Source organism: Paramisgurnus dabryanus, chromosome 9 (assembly GCF_030506205.2).
Source record: "Paramisgurnus dabryanus chromosome 9, PD_genome_1.1, whole genome shotgun sequence".
NCBI lineage: Eukaryota > Metazoa > Chordata > Actinopteri > Cypriniformes > Cobitidae > Paramisgurnus > Paramisgurnus dabryanus.
In genome coordinates this window covers 38254653-38272952 of record NC_133345.1, presented here as the reverse complement: position 1 = coordinate 38272952, position 18300 = coordinate 38254653, and the positions used below count along the sequence as shown (strand labels likewise).

Below are 18300 nucleotides of genomic sequence, written 5' to 3'. Positions count from 1 at the left end.
CATAATGTGTTAAATAGCAAAACTTGGCTTCGAAGGAGTTTAACTGGATCTCCCTGTTAATCTCACACGGGATCTTGTAATGACATAGCAGTCGAAAAATGACAGATTGCGCAATAAATTAGCAAATGACCTTGCAATTCATATCACAAAGAAATTAACCCGTAAAACAGAGACAGTTGGAGTTAAATATCGCAATTATTAATTAATATTAAGGATCAAATTATTTTCATTTTGTTTATCATTTATATCAGCATAACATTCCTTTTTCTCCAGTATTTCATTGCTGCAGTACAACAACATTATGCTAACATTAAGAGTGAGCTTTATTGTTTTAATTTAAATCATGAATGGCATTTGTTTAATATTTAAAGTATAGTTTTATGTTATTAGTTTTATATAATTTAAAACATTAATCTCAAAACATTATTTATACAGATGTGTTATGCCACTTCTTAGCAGTGTCCGTTAGGGTAAAATCTCTCTAAATAGACAAATTAAACATTAATATGTTTGAATATTTATATGCTGTGACTTTTTATTTACATTTATTCATTTAGCGCATGTTTTTAGCAATTTACAAATTAAATCCTTTAACATTTTGTCTTAAACCAACAATAAGCACTGCATTATAAACCTTTATGGCTGGTAAGCTTTATGGCTGTTAAAATGGAATCAAATTGGCTGGTAAATGATAAACTTATTTTTTGAATCCTTTTTGTCATCATTAATTAATTTGTTTAAGTAAATACAGATTTTGTTTTAGAACGAGGCTGCGAAAATTTAGTCTTTAAAGATATAAAGTGTCAAGCATGTAAAATCCAAATATATCAAATCTGAAACAAATATTTCTCTATTCAAGTTCTGATAGTTCCAGATCTGACGTCACAGAATGTAGCTACAGTGAGTGACGCAAAAGAGAATTCTAAACACCAGCGTAATAACAACAAAGAATAAATAAAAGAATAAATAAAATAAATTACAAAATCAAAATCATGACAGTTGAATATTAAGAGTAGACCGTGTAAAGTTTATTGTGTAATTTTGAGCGGTTATCATCCAAATAACGTTATTCGTACCTAAGTGGACGATTTAATACATGTGATTACAGTTTATGCACAAATTGAACTACTATTTTTGTAAGCATTTGAGGTTAATTCTTCTGTAGGGCCCAATAAAAAAAGCCGTGTGTTTTTTAAGTGCACTTGTTTGCCTAAAATAAGAATTTAACGGGCAAAATGGGCAAAAGGGTAGGGATGTTAAGATAAACTAGATATGCAATTCCCAAGGAATTACCAGTGCATGAAAATGCAAAAAGTTGATTGACAGAAATGTAAAAGAAATTTAGTCTAGTAGTTTACCTGGCTGTTGACATGTTTTAGTGTGAAGCTAGCATGATTTAAAAAAGTTATCATGATGAAATATGATGCTAGCATGATTAGCATGATTCAGCATGACGTTAGCATGATGCTAGCATGATTAGCATGGAGCTAGCATGAAGCTAGCATGATTAGCATGATGCTAGCATGATTAGCATAAAGCTAGCATGATTAGCATGAAGCTAACACGATGCTAGCATGATTAGCATGAAGCTAGCACGATGCTAGCATGATTAGCATGAAGCTAGCATGAAGCTAGCACGATGCTAGCATGATTAGCATGAAGCTAGCATGATTAGCATGAAGCTAGCACGATGCTAGCATGATTAGCATGAAGCTAGCACGATGCTAGCATGATTAGCATGAAGCTAGCACGATGCTAATATGATTAGCATGAAGCTAGCACGATGCTAGCATGATTAGCATGAAGCTAGCACGATGCTAGCATGATTAGCATGAAGCTAGCATGATTAGCATGAAGCTAGCACGATGCTAGCATGATTAGCATGAAGCTAGCACGATGCTAGCATGATTAGCATGAAGCTAGCACGATGCTAGCATGATTAGCATGAAGCTAGCACGATGCTAGCATGATTAGCATGAAGCTAGCACGATGTTAGCATGATTAGCATGAAGCTAGCACGATGCTAGCATGATTAGCATGAAGCTAGCACGATGCTAGCATGATTAGCATGAAGCTAGCACGATGCTAGCATGATTAGCATGAAGCTAGCACGATGCTAGCATGATTAGCATGAAGCTAGCACGATGCTAGCATGATTAGCATGAAGCTAGCACGATGCTAGCATGATTAGCATGAAGCTAGCACGATGCTAGCATGATTAGCATGAAGCTAGCACGATGCTAGCATGATTAGCATGAAGCTAGCACGATGCTAGCATGATTAGCATGAAGCTAGCACGATGCTAGCATGATTAGCATGAAGCTAGCACGATGTTAGCATGATTAGCATGAAGCTAGCATAATTTGCATGAAGCTAGCATGATGCTAGCATGATTACCATGAAGTTAGCATGAATTTAGCATGAAATTAGCATGATCCTAGCATTATTAGCATGATGTTAGCATGATTAAGATGATGCTAGCATGATTAGCATGAAGCTAGCATGATTTAGCATGAAGCTAACAAGATTTAACATGAAGCTAGCATGATTTAGCATTAAGTTAGCAAGATTTATTATGAAATTAGCATAAAGCTAGCATGAAACTAACACGAAGCTAGCATGACTTAGCATGAAGCTAGCATGAAGCTAATATGACCCAAAGACCCAACCCCCATGTCTCTATGATGTCCGGATCCAGAGATATAAGGCTTTGTTTATTATGTTGCTAGGCTGCTCATATTTGGTTGCTAGGGGCGTGGCTTAATACCTCAATAAGGATGGTGAGAGACTGATTGGATGCCTGAGTAAAATGAGCCCACCCCCATGTCTCTGTGACACTGTGCTGCAAAGATATCCATCTGGGCATTTTATAATTGCAGTCTATGGGAGATGTTGCTAGGGTGCCCAAAATGGTTGCTAGGGGCGTGGCTTGATAGCTCAATAAGGATCCTAAGGGACTGATTGGATGCCTGAGTAAAATGAGCCCACCCCCATGTTTCTATGACACTGCGCTGCAAAGATATCCCATCCGGGATGTTTTTAGTTCCTTATATGGGCATGATTCCTGCCCCATTATAAGTCTATGGGGAAATTTGGGGACCTCTTACACCCCAGGGGTACAACTTACACCCCATTGTGAGGTATGTTCTTACAGAGCCTGCCAGCCTCTTCAAATGTGGCAAGTCACAAGTTTCTGTGAAATTCTAGGTCTGAGCTACGACTCGTCAAAGTTTGTCTCCATGTTAAGTCAATGGGATTTTTCGGCTGCTTTTTCGCCCCTGGGGCAAAGACCGTACCCCCGATCGCTTATAAAAGTCATAGCACACTATTCCCGAATAGTCCGCACGTTTGAGAGTTTGAATGAAGTTTCTAAGTTAAGCGGTTCGAGCCGTATTAATTGCGGAAATTTGGTTGGAAGAATAATAATAATAACTAGATAGGTACATTTCCTGAAGAAAATGTGAGTGGTGCTTGCCGTGGCAAATTTCGGGGGGCAATATATGATTATACTCCAAGCCAAAAGTAAAACAATTCAACCCACATGTCTCTACGATATTCTGATGCGAAGATATAAGGCTTTGTTTATTCGGTTGCTAGGGTACTGTATTTGGTTGCTAGGGAGAAAATTGGCATCCACTAGTGATTACACTCTGAGTCACGAGTCAAACGGTCCAACCCTCGTGTCTCTACGATGTTCTGATGCGGAGATATAAGGCTTTGTTTTCTCTGTTGCTAGGGTACTGTATTTGGTTGCTAGGGAAAAAATGGCATCCCATAGTGATTACACTCTGAGTCACGAGTCAAACGGTCCAACCCCCGTGTCTCTACGATGTTCTGATGCGGAGATATAAGGCTTTGTTTACTCTGTTGCTAGGGTACTGTATTTGGTTGCTAGGGAAAAAATTGGCATCCCATAATGATTACACTCTGAGTCACTAGTCAAACGGTCCAACCCCTATGTCTCTACGATGTTCTGATGCGGAGATATAAGGCTTTTTTACTCTGTTGCTAGGGTACTGTATTTGGTTGCTAGGGAAAAAATTGGCATCCCATAATGATTACACTCTGAGTCACGAGTCAAACGGTCCAACCCCCGTGTCTCTACGATGTTCTGATGCGGAGATATAAGGCTTTGTTTACTCTGTTGCTAGGGTACTGTATTTGGTTGCTAGGGGCGTGGCTTGGGAGTGGCCAATGATGTGCCCAATTGTTACACCCCTAGTCACAAGTAAAACGGTCAAACCCCCTTGTCTCTACGATGTTCTGATGCCGAGATATAACTGTTTGAATTTTATGTTGCTAGGGTGCTCAAAAGTGGTTGCTAGGGGCGTGGCTTAGTAAGTCTTTAAGGATCCCGAGAGACTGATTGGATGCCTGAGTAAAATGAGCCCACCCCCATGTCTCTATGACACTGTGCTGCAAAGATATCCATCTGGGCATTTTATAATGGCAGTCTATGGGAGATGTTGCTAGGGTGCCCAAAATGGTTGCTAGGGGCGTGGCTTAATAGCTCTGGGACTCTCCTGAGAGACTGATTGGATGCCTGAGTAAAATAAGCCCACCCCCTTGATTCTACGACACTGTAATTCGAAGATATCCCATCAGGAAAATTCTTATTCCCTTATATGGGCATGTTCCCTGACCAATTATAAGTCAATGGGGCACTTTTGGGCGCCTCCTACACCCCAGGGGTACAACTTTCACCCCATTGTGATGTATGTTCTGACAGAGTCTACCAACCTCTTCAAATGTTGTAACCCACAAGTTTCTACCAAATCCTCGAGCTGAGCTATGACCCGTCAAAGTTGGGCGCAATGTTAAGTCAATGGGATTTTTCGGGTGGTTTTTCGTCCCCCTTTCGAAAATCCTGCACCCGATCCCTTATAAAAGTCATAGCACACCTCTCCTCAATAAACCGGTCATTTTGAGCCATCTTTCATGGGTCTATGACAAACCGTGCGGGACGAGTTACGCGCCGAAAAAAGTGTCCAGAATAAGAATAATAAGAATAAGTATGAGGAATAGTAATAGTGATGCCTTGCATAAATGCAAGCACCACTAATAATAACTAGATATGCAATTCCCAAGGAATTACCAGTGCATGAAAATGCAAAAAGTTGATTGCCAGAAATGTAAAAGAAATTTAGTCTAGTAGTTTACCTGGCTGTTGACATGTTTTAGTGTGAAGCTAGCATGATTTAAAAAAGTTATCATGATGAAATATGATGCTAGCATGATTAGCATGATTCAGCATGACGTTAGCATGATGCTAGCATGATTAGCATGAAGCTAGCATGAAGCTAGCATGACTAGCATGAAGCTAGCATGATGCTAGCATGATTAGCATGAAGCTAGCATAAAGCTAGCATGATTAGCATGAAGCTAGCATGATGATAGCATGATTAGCATGAAGCTAGCATGATGCTAGCATGATTAGCATGAAGCTAACATGATGTTAGCATGATTAGCATGAAGCTAGCATGATGCTAGCATGATTAGCATGAAGCTAGCATGATGTTAGCATGATTAGCATGAAGCTAGCATGAAGCTAGCATGATGCTAACATGATTATCATGCTGCTAGCATGATTAGCATGATGCTAGCATGAAGCTAGCACGATGCTAGCATGAAGCTAGCAGGATGCTAGCATGATTAGCATGAAGCTAGCAGGATGCTAGCATGATTAGCATGAAGCTAGCACAATGCTAGCATGATTAGCATGAAGCTAGCACGATGCTAGCATGATTAACATGAAGTTAGAACGTTGCTAGCATGATTAGCATGAAGCTAGCACGATGCTAGCATGATTAGCATGAAGCTAGCACAATGTTATCATGATAAACACGAAGCTAGCATGATTAGCATGAAGATAACACGATGCTAGCATGATTACCATGAAGCTAGCACGAAGCTAGCATGACTAGCATTAAGCTAGCATGATGCTAGCATGATGCTAGCATGACGTTAGCATGATGCTAGCATGATTAGCATGAAGCTAGCATGAAGCTAGCATGACTAGCATGAAGCTAGCATGATGCTAGCATGATTAGCATGAAGCTAGCATGATGCTAGCATGACTAGCATGAAGCTAGCATGATGCTAGCATGACTAGCATGAAGCTAGCACGATGTTAGCATGACTAGCATGAAGCTAGCACGATGCTAGCATGATTAACATGAAGCTAGCACGATGCTAGCATGATTAGCATGAAGCTAGCACGATGCTAGCATGATTAGCATGAAGCTAGCACGATGCTAGCATGATTAGCATGAAGCTAGCACGATGCTAGCATGATTAGCATGAAGCTAGCACGATGTTGGCATGATTAGCATGAAGCTAGCACGATGTTAGCATGATTAGCATGAAGCTAGCACGATGCTAGCATTATTAGCATGAAGCTAGCACGATGCTAGTATGATTAGCATGAAGCTAGCACGATGTTATCATGATTAGCATGAAGCTAACACGATGTTAGTATGATTAGCATGAAGCTAGCACGATGTTATCATGATTAGCATAAAGCTAACATGATGTTAGTATGATTAGCATGAAGCTAGCATAATTTGCATGAAGCTAGCATGATGCTAGCATGATTACCATGAAGTTAGCATGAATTTAGCATGAAATTAGCATGATCCTAGCATTATTAGCATGATGCTAGCATGATTAAGATGATGCTAGCATGACTAGCATGAAGCTAGCATGATTTAGCATGAAGCTAACAAGATTTAGCATGAAGCTAGCATGATTTAACATTAAGTTAGCAAGATTTATTATAAAATTAGCATAAAGCTAGCATGAAACTAGCACGAAGCTAGCATGACTTAGCATGAAGCAAGCATGAAGCTAATATGACCCAAAGACCCAACCCCCATGTCTCTATGATGTCCGGATCCAGAGATATAAGGCTTTGTTTATTATGTTGCTAGGCTGCTCATATTTGGTTGCTAGGGGCGTGGCTTAATACCTCAATAAGGATGGTGAGAGACTGATTGGATGCCTGAGTAAAATGAGCCCACCCCCATGTCTCTGTGACACTGTGCTGCAAAGATATCCATCTGGGCATTTTATAATGGCAGTCTATGGGAGATGTTGCTAGGGTGCCCAAAATGGTTGCTAGGGGCGTGGCTTGATAGCTCAATAAGGATCCTAAGGGACTGATTGGATGCCTGAGTAAAATGAGCCCACCCCCATGTCTCTACGACACTGCGCTGCAAAGATATCCCATCTGGGACGTTTTTATTTCCTTATATGGGCATGATTCCTGCCCCATTATAAGTCTATGGGGAAATTTGGGGGCCTCTTACACCCCAGGGGTACAACTTACACCCCATTGTGAGGTATGTTCTTACAGAGCCTGCCAGCCTCTTCAAATGTGGCAAGTCACAAGTTTCTGTGAAATTCTAGGTCTGAGCTACGACTCGTCAAAGTTTGTCTCCATGTTAAGTCAATGGGATTTTTCGGCTGCTTTTTCGCCCCTGGGGCGAAGACCGTACCCCCGATCGCTTATAAAAGTCATAGCCCACTATTCCCGAATAGTCCGCACGTTTGAGAGTTTGAATGAAGTTTCTAAGTTAAGCGGTTCGAGCCGTATTAATTGCCGAAATTTGGTTGGAAGAATAATAATAATAACTAGATAGGTACATTTCCTGAAGAAAATGTGAGTGGTGCTTGCCGTGTCAAAATTCTCGGGACAATATATGATTATACTCCAACCCAAAAGTAAAACGGTCCAACCCCCGTGTCTCTACGATGTTCTGATGCGGAGATATAAGGCTTTGTTTACTCTGTTGCTAGGGTACTGTATTTGGTTTCTAGGGAAAAAATTGGCATCCCATAATGATTACACCCCGAGTCACGAGTCAAACGGTCCAACCCCCGTGTCTGTACGATGTTCTGATGTGGAGATATAAGGCTTTGTTTACTCTGTTGCTAGGGTACTGTATTTGGTTGCTAGGGAAAAATGGCACCCCATAATGATTACACTCTGAGCCACGAGTCAAACGGTCCAACCCCCGTGTCTCTACGATGTTCTGATGCGGAGATATAAGGCTTTGTTTACTCTGTTGCTAGGGTACTGTATTTGGTTGCTAGGGAAAAAATTGGCATCCCATAGTGATTACACTCCGAGTCACGAGTCAAACGGTCAACCCCCGTGTCTCTACGATGTTCTGATGCGGAGATATAAGGCTTTGTTTACTCTGTTGCTAGGGTACTGTATTTGGTTGCTAGGGAAAAAATTGGGATCCCATAATGATTACACTCTGAGTCACGAGTCAAACGGTCCAACCCCCGTGTCTCTACGATGTTCTGATGCGGAGATATAAGGCTTTGTTTACTCTGTTGCTAGGGTACTGTATTTGGTTGCTAGGGGAAAAAATGGCATCCCATAATGATTACACTCTGAGTCACGAGTCAAACGGTCCAGCCCCCGTGTCTCTACGATATTCTGATGCGAAGATATAAGGCTTTGTTTATTCGGTTGCCAGGGTACTGTATTTGGTTGCTAGGGAGAAAATTTTCATCCACTAGTGATTACACTCCGAGTCACGAGTCAAACGGTCAAACCCCCGTGTCTCTACGATGTTCTGATGCGGAGATATAAGGCTTTGTTTACTCTGTTGCTAGGGTACTGTATTTGGTTGCTAGGGAAAAAATTGGCATCCACTAGTGATTACACTCCGACATACGAGTCAAACGGTCCAACCCCCGTGTCTCTGCGATGTTCTGATGTGGAGATAAAAGGCTTTGTTTACTCTGTTGCTAGGGTAATGTATTTGGTTGCTAGGGAGAAAATTGGCATCCACTAGTGATTACACTCCGAGTCACGAGTCAAACGGTCCAAACCCCGTGTCTCTACGATGTTCTGATGCGGAGATATAAGGGTTTGTTTACTCTGTTGCTAGGGTACTGTATTTGGTTGCTAGGGAAAAAATGGCATCCACTAGTGATTACCCTCCGAGTCATGAGGCAAACGGTCCAGCCCCCGTGTCTCTACGATGTTCTGATGCGGAGATATAAGGCTTTGTTTACTCTGTTGCTAGGGTACTGTATTTGGTTGCTAAGGAAAAAAATGGCATCCACTAGTGATTACCCTCCGAGTCACGAGTCAAACGATCCAACCCCCGTGTCTCTACGATGTTCTGATGCGGAGATATAAGGCTTTGTTTACTCTGTTGCTAGGGTACTGTATTTGGTTGCTAGGGAAAAAAAATGGCATCCACTAGTGATTACCCTCCGAGTCACGAGGCAAACGGTCCAAACCCCGTGTCTCTACGATGTTCTGATGCGGAGATATAAGGCTTTGTTTACTCTGTTGCTAGGGTACTGTATTTGGTTGCTAGGGCAAAAAATGGCATCCACTAGTGATTACCCTCCGAGTCACGAGTCAAACGGTCCAACCCCCGTGTCTCTACGATGTTCTGATGCGGAGATATAAGGCTTTGTTTACTCTGTTGCTAGGGTACTGTATTTGGTTGCTAGGGAAAAAAATTGCATCCACTAGTGATTACCCTCCGAGTCACGAGTCAAACGGTCCAAACCCCATGTCTCTACGATGTTCTGATGCGGAGATATAAGGCTTTGTTTACTCTGTTGCTAGGGTACTGTATTTGGTTGCTAGGGAAAAAAATGGCATACACTAGTGATTACCCTCCGAGTTATGAGGCAAACGGTCCAACCCCCATGTCTCTACGATGTTCTTAAGCGGGGATATAAGGCTTTGTTTACTCTGTTGCTAGGGTACTGTATTTGGTTGCTAGGGGCGTGGCTTGGGAGTGGCCAATGATGAGCCCAGTGATTACACTCCGAGTCACAAGTAAAACGGTCCAACCCCCGTGTCTCTACGATGTTCTGATGCGGAGATATAAGGCTTTGTTTACTCTGTTGCTAGGGTACTGTATTTGGTTGCTAGGGGCGTGGCTTGGGAGTGGCCAATGATGTGCCCAGTGATTACACTCAGAGTCACAAGTAAAACGGTCCAACCCCCGTGTCTCTACGATGTTCTGATGTGGAGATATAAGGCTTTGTTTACTCTGTTGCTAGGGTACTGTATTTGGTTGCTAGGGGCGTGGCTTGGGAGTGGCCAATGATGTGCCCAGTGATTACACTCCGAGTCACAAGTAAAACGGTCCAAACCCCGTGTCTCTACGATGTTCTGATGCGGAGATATAAGGCTTTGTTTATTCGGTTGCTAGGGTGCTCAAATTTGGTTGCTAGGGGCGTGGCTTGGGAGTGGCCAATGATGTGCCCAATTGTTACACCCCTAGTCACAAGTAAAACGGTCCAACCCCCGTGTCTCTAAGATGTTCTGATGCCGAGATATAACTGTTTGTATTTTATGTTGCTAGGGTGCTCAAAAGTGGTTGCTAGGGGCGTGGCTTAGTAAGTCTGTAAGGATCCTGAGAGACTGATTGGATGCCTAAGTAAAATGAGCCCACCCCCATGTCTCTATGACACTGTGGTGCGAAGATATCCACCTAGGCATTTTATAATGGCAGTCAATGGTATAGGTTGCTAGGGTGCCCAAAATGGTTGCTATGGTAACCTTACACCCCATTGTGGGGTACGTCCTGACAGAGTCTAGCACCCTTTTCAAATTTAGTAACCCACATGTTTCTATGAAATCCTGGCTCGCCTCCTATGACCCGTCAAAATTTTTGCAATGGTAAGTCTATGGGATTTTGCCCCATTGACTTTTCATTGGGACACTTTTGGGCACCTCTTACACCCCAGGGGTACAACTTACACCCCATTGTGATCTATGTTTTTACAGAGCCTACCACCCTCTTCAAATGTTGTAACCCACATGTTTCTACAAAATCCACGAGCGGAGCTATGACCCATCAAAGTTGGGCCCAATGTTAAGTCAATGGGATTTTTGGGGTGGTTTTACGCCCCCCTTTCGAAAATCCTGCACCCGATCCCTTATAAAAGTCATAGCACACCTCTCCTCAATAATCCGGTCGATTTGAGCCCTCTTTCATGGGTCTACAACAAAGCGTGCGGGACGAGTTAATCGCCGAAAAAAGTGTCCGGATGTAAGAATAAAATATAATAATAACTAGATAGGTACATTTCCTGAAGAAAATGTGAGTGGTGCTTGCCGTGGCAAATTTCGGGGGGCAATATATGATTATACTCCAAGCCAAAAGTAAAACAATTCAACCCACATGTCTCTACGATATTCTGATGCGAAGATATAAGGCTTTGTTTATTCGGTTGCTAGGGTACTGTATTTGGTTGCTAGGGAGAAAATTGGCATCCACTAGTGATTACACTCTGAGTCACGAGTCAAACGGTCCAACCCTCGTGTCTCTACGATGTTCTGATGCGGAGATATAAGGCTTTGTTTTCTCTGTTGCTAGGGTACTGTATTTGGTTGCTAGGGAAAAAATGGCATCCCATAGTGATTACACTCTGAGTCACGAGTCAAACGGTCCAACCCCCGTGTCTCTACGATGTTCTGATGCGGAGATATAAGGCTTTGTTTACTCTGTTGCTAGGGTACTGTATTTGGTTGCTAGGGAAAAAATTGGCATCCCATAATGATTACACTCTGAGTCACTAGTCAAACGGTCCAACCCCTATGTCTCTACGATGTTCTGATGCGGAGATATAAGGCTTTTTTACTCTGTTGCTAGGGTACTGTATTTGGTTGCTAGGGAAAAAATTGGCATCCCATAATGATTACACTCTGAGTCACGAGTCAAACGGTCCAACCCCCGTGTCTCTACGATGTTCTGATGCGGAGATATAAGGCTTTGTTTACTCTGTTGCTAGGGTACTGTATTTGGTTGCTAGGGGCGTGGCTTGGGAGTGGCCAATGATGTGCCCAATTGTTACACCCCTAGTCACAAGTAAAACGGTCAAACCCCCTTGTCTCTACGATGTTCTGATGCCGAGATATAACTGTTTGAATTTTATGTTGCTAGGGTGCTCAAAAGTGGTTGCTAGGGGCGTGGCTTAGTAAGTCTTTAAGGATCCCGAGAGACTGATTGGATGCCTGAGTAAAATGAGCCCACCCCCATGTCTCTATGACACTGTGCTGCAAAGATATCCATCTGGGCATTTTATAATGGCAGTCTATGGGAGATGTTGCTAGGGTGCCCAAAATGGTTGCTAGGGGCGTGGCTTAATAGCTCTGGGACTCTCCTGAGAGACTGATTGGATGCCTGAGTAAAATAAGCCCACCCCCTTGATTCTACGACACTGTAATTCGAAGATATCCCATCAGGAAAATTCTTATTCCCTTATATGGGCATGTTCCCTGACCAATTATAAGTCAATGGGGCACTTTTGGGCGCCTCCTACACCCCAGGGGTACAACTTTCACCCCATTGTGATGTATGTTCTGACAGAGTCTACCAACCTCTTCAAATGTTGTAACCCACAAGTTTCTACCAAATCCTCGAGCTGAGCTATGACCCGTCAAAGTTGGGCGCAATGTTAAGTCAATGGGATTTTTCGGGTGGTTTTTCGTCCCCCTTTCGAAAATCCTGCACCCGATCCCTTATAAAAGTCATAGCACACCTCTCCTCAATAAACCGGTCATTTTGAGCCATCTTTCATGGGTCTATGACAAACCGTGCGGGACGAGTTACGCGCCGAAAAAAGTGTCCAGAATAAGAATAATAAGAATAAGTATGAGGAATAGTAATAGTGATGCCTTGCATAAATGCAAGCACCACTAACTAGATAGAAAAGTTTGAAGACAAACTTTATGTTGGCTTGACAAAGCCTAGCCTGAACGTTTAAAACAGATTGAGAGAAATTTAAAACAAGTTTAGTTTAGTATTATAACTTTCCGTAAACATGATACCAAAAGTTACCATGTTAGCATGTTTAGCACTAAGTTAGCATGATGCTAACATGAATTAGCATGAAGCTAGCATGATGCTAACATGAATTAGCATGATGCTAACATGAATTAGCATGATGCTAACATGAATTAGCATGAAGCTAGCACGATGCTAACATGAATTAGCATGAAGCTAGCACGATGCTAACATGAATTAGCATGAAGCTAGCATGATGCTAACATGAATTATCATGAAGCTAGCATGATGCTAACATGAATTAACATGATGCTAACATGAATTAGCATGAAGTTAGCATGATGCTAACATGAATTAGCATTGTGCTAACATGAAAAAGCATGAAGCTAGCATGATGCTTACATGAATTAGCATGAAGCTAGCATGATGCTAACATGAATTAGCATGAAGCTAGCATGATGCTAACATGAATTAGCATGAAGCTAACATGAATTAGCATGAAGCTAGCATGATGCTAACATGAATTAGCATGAAGCTAGCATGATGCTAACATGAATTAGCATGAAGCTAGCATGATGCTTACATGAATTAGCATGAAGCTAACATGATGCTAACATGAATTAGCATGAAGCTAGCATGATGCTAACATGAATTAGCATGAAGCTAGCACGATGCTAACATAAATTAGCATGAAGCTAGCACGATGCTAACATGAATTAGCATGAAGCTAGCACGATGCTAACATGAATTAGCATGAAGCTAGCACGATGCTAACATGAATTAGCATGAAGCTAGCATGATGCTAACATGAATTAGCATGAAGCTAGCACGATGCTAACATGAATTAGCATGAAGCTAGCACGATGCTAACATGAATTAGCATGAAGCTAGCACGATGCTAACATGAATTAGCATGAAGCTAGCACGATGCTAACATGAATTAGCATGAAGCTAGCACGATGCTAACATGAATTAGCATGAAGCTAGCACGATGTTAACATGAATTAGCATGAAGCTAGCATGATGCTAACATGAATTAGCATGAAACTAGCACAATGCTAACACGAATTAGCATGAAGCTAGCACGATGCTAACATGAATTAGCATGAAGCTAGCACGATGCTAAAATGAGCCCACCCCCATGTCTCTGTGACACTGTGCTGCAAAGATATCCATCTGGGCATTTTATAATGGCAGTCTATGGGATATGTTGCTAGGGTGCCCAAAAATGGTTGCTAGGGGCGTGGCTTAATAGCTATGGGGCGATCCCGAGAGACTGATTGGATGCCTGACTAAATTGAGCCCACCCCCATGTCTCTACGACACTCTAAAGTGAAGATATTCCATCTGGGACGCTTTTATTCCCTTATATGGGCATGTTCCCTGCCCCATTATAAGTCAATGGGGAAATTTGGGTGGTCCTTACGCCCCAGGGGTGAAACTTACACCCCAATGTGATGTATGTTCTTACAGAGTCTACCAGCCTCTTCAAATGTGGTAACCCACAAGTTTCTACAAATTTCTCGCTTGCAGCTATGACCCGTCAAAGTTTGTCGCAATGTTAAGTCAATGGAAAATTTGGGGTGTTTGAGCGCCCCGTTTAGGAATTCGGTAGGTCCCATCAGTTAGAAAAGTCATAGCACCAATCTACGGACCAGTCTTAAAAGTTTTGTAAAGTTTTGTGGGTGTAGCTTGAAAGCTGTAGGAGGAGTTACAATTGGTAAAAAGTATGAACAGAAGAATAATAATAACTAGATAGGTACATTTCCTGAAGAAAATGTGAGTGGTGCTTGCCGTGGCAAATTTCGGGGGACAATATATGATTATACTCCAAGCCAAAAGTAAAACAATTCAACCCACATGTCTCTACGATATTCTGATGCGGAGATATAAGGCTTTGTTTACTCTGTTGCTAGGGTACTGTATTTGGTTGCTAGGGAAAAAATTGGCATCCACTAGTGATTACACTCCGAGATACGAGTCAAACGGTCCAACCCCCGTGTCTCTGCGATGTTCTGATGTGGAGATAAAAGGCTTTGTTTACTCTGTTGCTAGGGTACTGTATTTGGTTGCTAGGGAGAAAATTGGCATCCACTAGTGATTACACTCCGAGTCACGAGTCAAACGGTCCAAACCCCGTGTCTCTACGATGTTCTGATGCGGAGATATAAGGGTTTGTTTACTCTGTTGCTAGGGTACTGTATTTGGTTGCTAGGGAAAAAATGGCATCCACTAGTGATTACCCTCCGAGTCATGAGTCAAACGGTCCAACCCCCGTGTTTCTACGATGTTCTGATGCAGAGATATAAGGCTTTGTTTACTCTGTTGCTAGGGTACTGTATTTGGTTGCTAAGGAAAAAAATGGCATCCACTAGTGATTACACTCTCAGTCATGAGTCAAACGGTCCAACCCCCGTGTCTCTACGATGTTCTGATGCGGAGATATAAGGCTTTGTTTACTCTGTTGCTAGGGTACTGTATTTGGTTGCTAGGGAAAAAAATGGCATCCACTAGTGATTACCCTCCGAGTCACGAGTCAAACGGTCCAAACCCCGTGTCTCTACGATGTTCTGATGCGGAGATATAAGGCTTTGTGTACTCTGTTGCTAGGGTACTGTATTTGGTTGCTAGGGAAAAAAATGGCATCCACTAGTGATTACCCTCCGAGTCACGAGTCAAACGGTCCAACCCCCGTGTCTCTACGATGTTCTGATGCGGAGATATAAGGCTTTGTTTACTCTGTTGCTAGGGTACTGTATTTGGTTGCTAGGGAAAAAAATTGCATCCACTAGTGATTACCCTCCGAGTCATGAGTCAAACGGTCCAACCCCCGTGTCTCTACGATGTTCTGATGCGGAGATATAAGGCTTTGTTTACTCTGTTGCTAGGGTACTGTATTTGGTTGCTAGGGAAAAAAATGGTATCCACTAGTGATTACCCTCCGAGTCATGAGTCAAACGGTCCAAACCCCATGTCTCTACGATGTTCTGATGCGGAGATATAAGGCTTTGTTTACTCTGTTGCTAGGGTACTGTATTTGGTTGCTAGGGAAAAAAATTGCATCCACTAGTGATTACCCTCCGAGTCACGAGTCAAACGGTCCAACCCCCGTGTCTCTACGATGTTCTGATGCGGAGATATAAGGCTTTGTTTACTCTGTTGCTAGGGTACTGTATTTGGTTGCTAGGGGCGTGGCTTGGGAGTGGCCAATTATGTGCCCAGTGATTACACTCCGAGTCACAAGTAAAACGGTCCAACCCCCGTGTCTCTACGATGTTCTGATGCGGAGATATAAGGCTTTTTTACTCTGTTGCTAGGGTACTGTATTTGGTTGCTAGGGGCGTGGCTTGGGAGTGGCCAATGATGTGCCCAGTGATTACACTCCGAGTCACAAGTAAAACGGTCCAAACCCCGTGTCTCTACGATATTCTGATGCGGAGATATAAGGCTTTGTTTATTTGGTTGCTAGGGTGCTCAAATTTGGTTGCTAGGGGCGTGGCTTGGGAGTGGCCAATGATGTGCCCAATTGTTACACCCCTAGTCACAAGTAAAACGGTCCAACCCCCGTGTCTCTACGATGTTCTGATGCCGAGATATAACTGTTTGTATTTTATGTTGCTAGGGTGCTCAAAAGTGGTTGCTAGGGGCGTGGCTTAGTAAGTCTGTAAGGATCCTGAGAGACTGATTGGATGCCTGAGTAAAATGAGCCCACCCCCATGTCTCTATGACACTGTGGTGCAAAGATATCCATCCAGGCATTTTATTATGGCAGTCTATGGTATAGGTTGCTAGGGTGCCCAAAATGGTTGCTATGGTAACCTTACACCCCATTGTGGGGGACGTCCTGACAGAGTCTTGCACCCTCTTCAAATGTAGTAACCCACATGTTTCTATGAAATCCTGGCTCGGACCTATGACCCGTCAAAATTTTTGCAATGGTAAGTCTATGGGATTTTGCCCCATTGACTTTTCATTGGGACACTTTTGGGCACCTCTTACACCCCAGGGGTACAACTTACACCCCATTGTGATCCATGTTCTTAAAGAGCCTACCACCCTCTTCAAATGTTATAACCCACATGTTTCTACAAAATCCTCGAGCGGAGCTATGACTCGTCAAAGTTGGGCGCAATGTTAAGTCAATGGGATTTTTTGGGTGGTTTTTCGCCCCCCTTTCGGAAATCCTGCACCCGATCGCTTATAAAAGTCATAGCAGTCTTCTCCTCAATAAGCCGGTCGATTTGAGCCCTAATTTATGGGTCTACGACAAAGCGTGCGGGACGAGTTACGCGCCAAAAAAGTGTCCAGAAAAAGAAGAATAATAATAATAATAATAAGTATGCAAGATAGTAATAGTGATGCTTTGCATAAATGCAAGCACCACTAATAATAATAAGCTTAGATCGAAGAACAGTATGTTGGCTTTGTCAAGCCAACATAATAATAATATCCCTGAGCAATAGTAATAGTGATGCTTTGCATAAATGCAAGCACCACTAATAATAATAATAAAAAGCCCAGTAAGAACAGTACAGCGCATTTTCAATGCACTGTAATTAATTAAAAGTCCAAAGCATATCCAACTTGCACAGACACACACCTGTCACAGTATCGATAAATTGTATTTTTTCAGTACCAGAATAAAAGCATGTAAAAATATCTGCAGTTACAGTATTTAGACACAAGGTGGCGATGCTGCTAGTAAGCAGATTTTCACAATGCTTTTTATCCATCCATCCATTGTCTATATCTTTTATCGTATGTATGACGTTTGATTTTTTTTTATGAATAAAAATAAAACAAAATATGAGAAAAACATTAATGAATACTGTTACAAATCATTACTTACAAAAAGATAAGTCCGTTTCAAAAAATAAAATCAGTGTTAGTAATTTAGTAATGCACGGCTTTGAAAGCATAGGCCTACATATTATGTAAAATCTTGAAGTGCACCTACATCATTTTATTTGTAATAATACAGTGTTAAAAGCAATCACAGTTGAGCCATTTCTCTGCATACGATAAATCCTACTATAGCGAAGTAAGTTTAAATATTAATAAGCAGCCATTTTGATCGGTTCGTGACGTAAATATCATCAATATTCATAAACCAACCATGCCTTCATCCATTGTTGTGGACCAGGTAGGCGTACATGATGGGCTTCTTGGAACGTCATTAATATTCACTAGTAAAACCTTTGCCATAGTATTTTAATGGTATCGCGCTTCGTTCCTACTACGCTTCGATCGATTCGTAAGGTCTGAGACTCTGAACAGGTACCTGCTCAACAGGAGGTGAGGCCACGACAGATTTGTGTGTGTGTCGTAAACAGAAACTCATAGTTTCCCGGAACACAGCAAATTACATTTCGGCCAAACCATGAACGTTTTCAGGTGGGCTGTGGAAATAAAGGAAACTCGGGTCTAAAAGTATAAATTAACAGTTAGCATTTAAAGGTAAGTTACTTGATCATTCTCTTCACATTCCTTTGATCGTTTTCTGTCCTGTTTAATGACACTGTGT

The 18300-nt window shown here is 42.1% G+C and overlaps 1 protein-coding gene across 1 annotated transcript in view; it reads left to right on the top strand.

Moving 5' to 3' along the window:
• The first annotated feature begins 17919 nt into the window (after window positions 1-17919).
• The window catches only part of prrg4 (proline rich Gla (G-carboxyglutamic acid) 4 (transmembrane)), a 4487-nt gene continuing 4106 nt past the window's right edge, over window positions 17920-18300 (top strand). The window contains exon 1 of the mRNA XM_065282830.2: window positions 17920-18233. The gene's annotated coding sequence lies outside the window, so the exon portion shown is untranslated. The remainder of the gene's footprint in view (window positions 18234-18300) is intronic.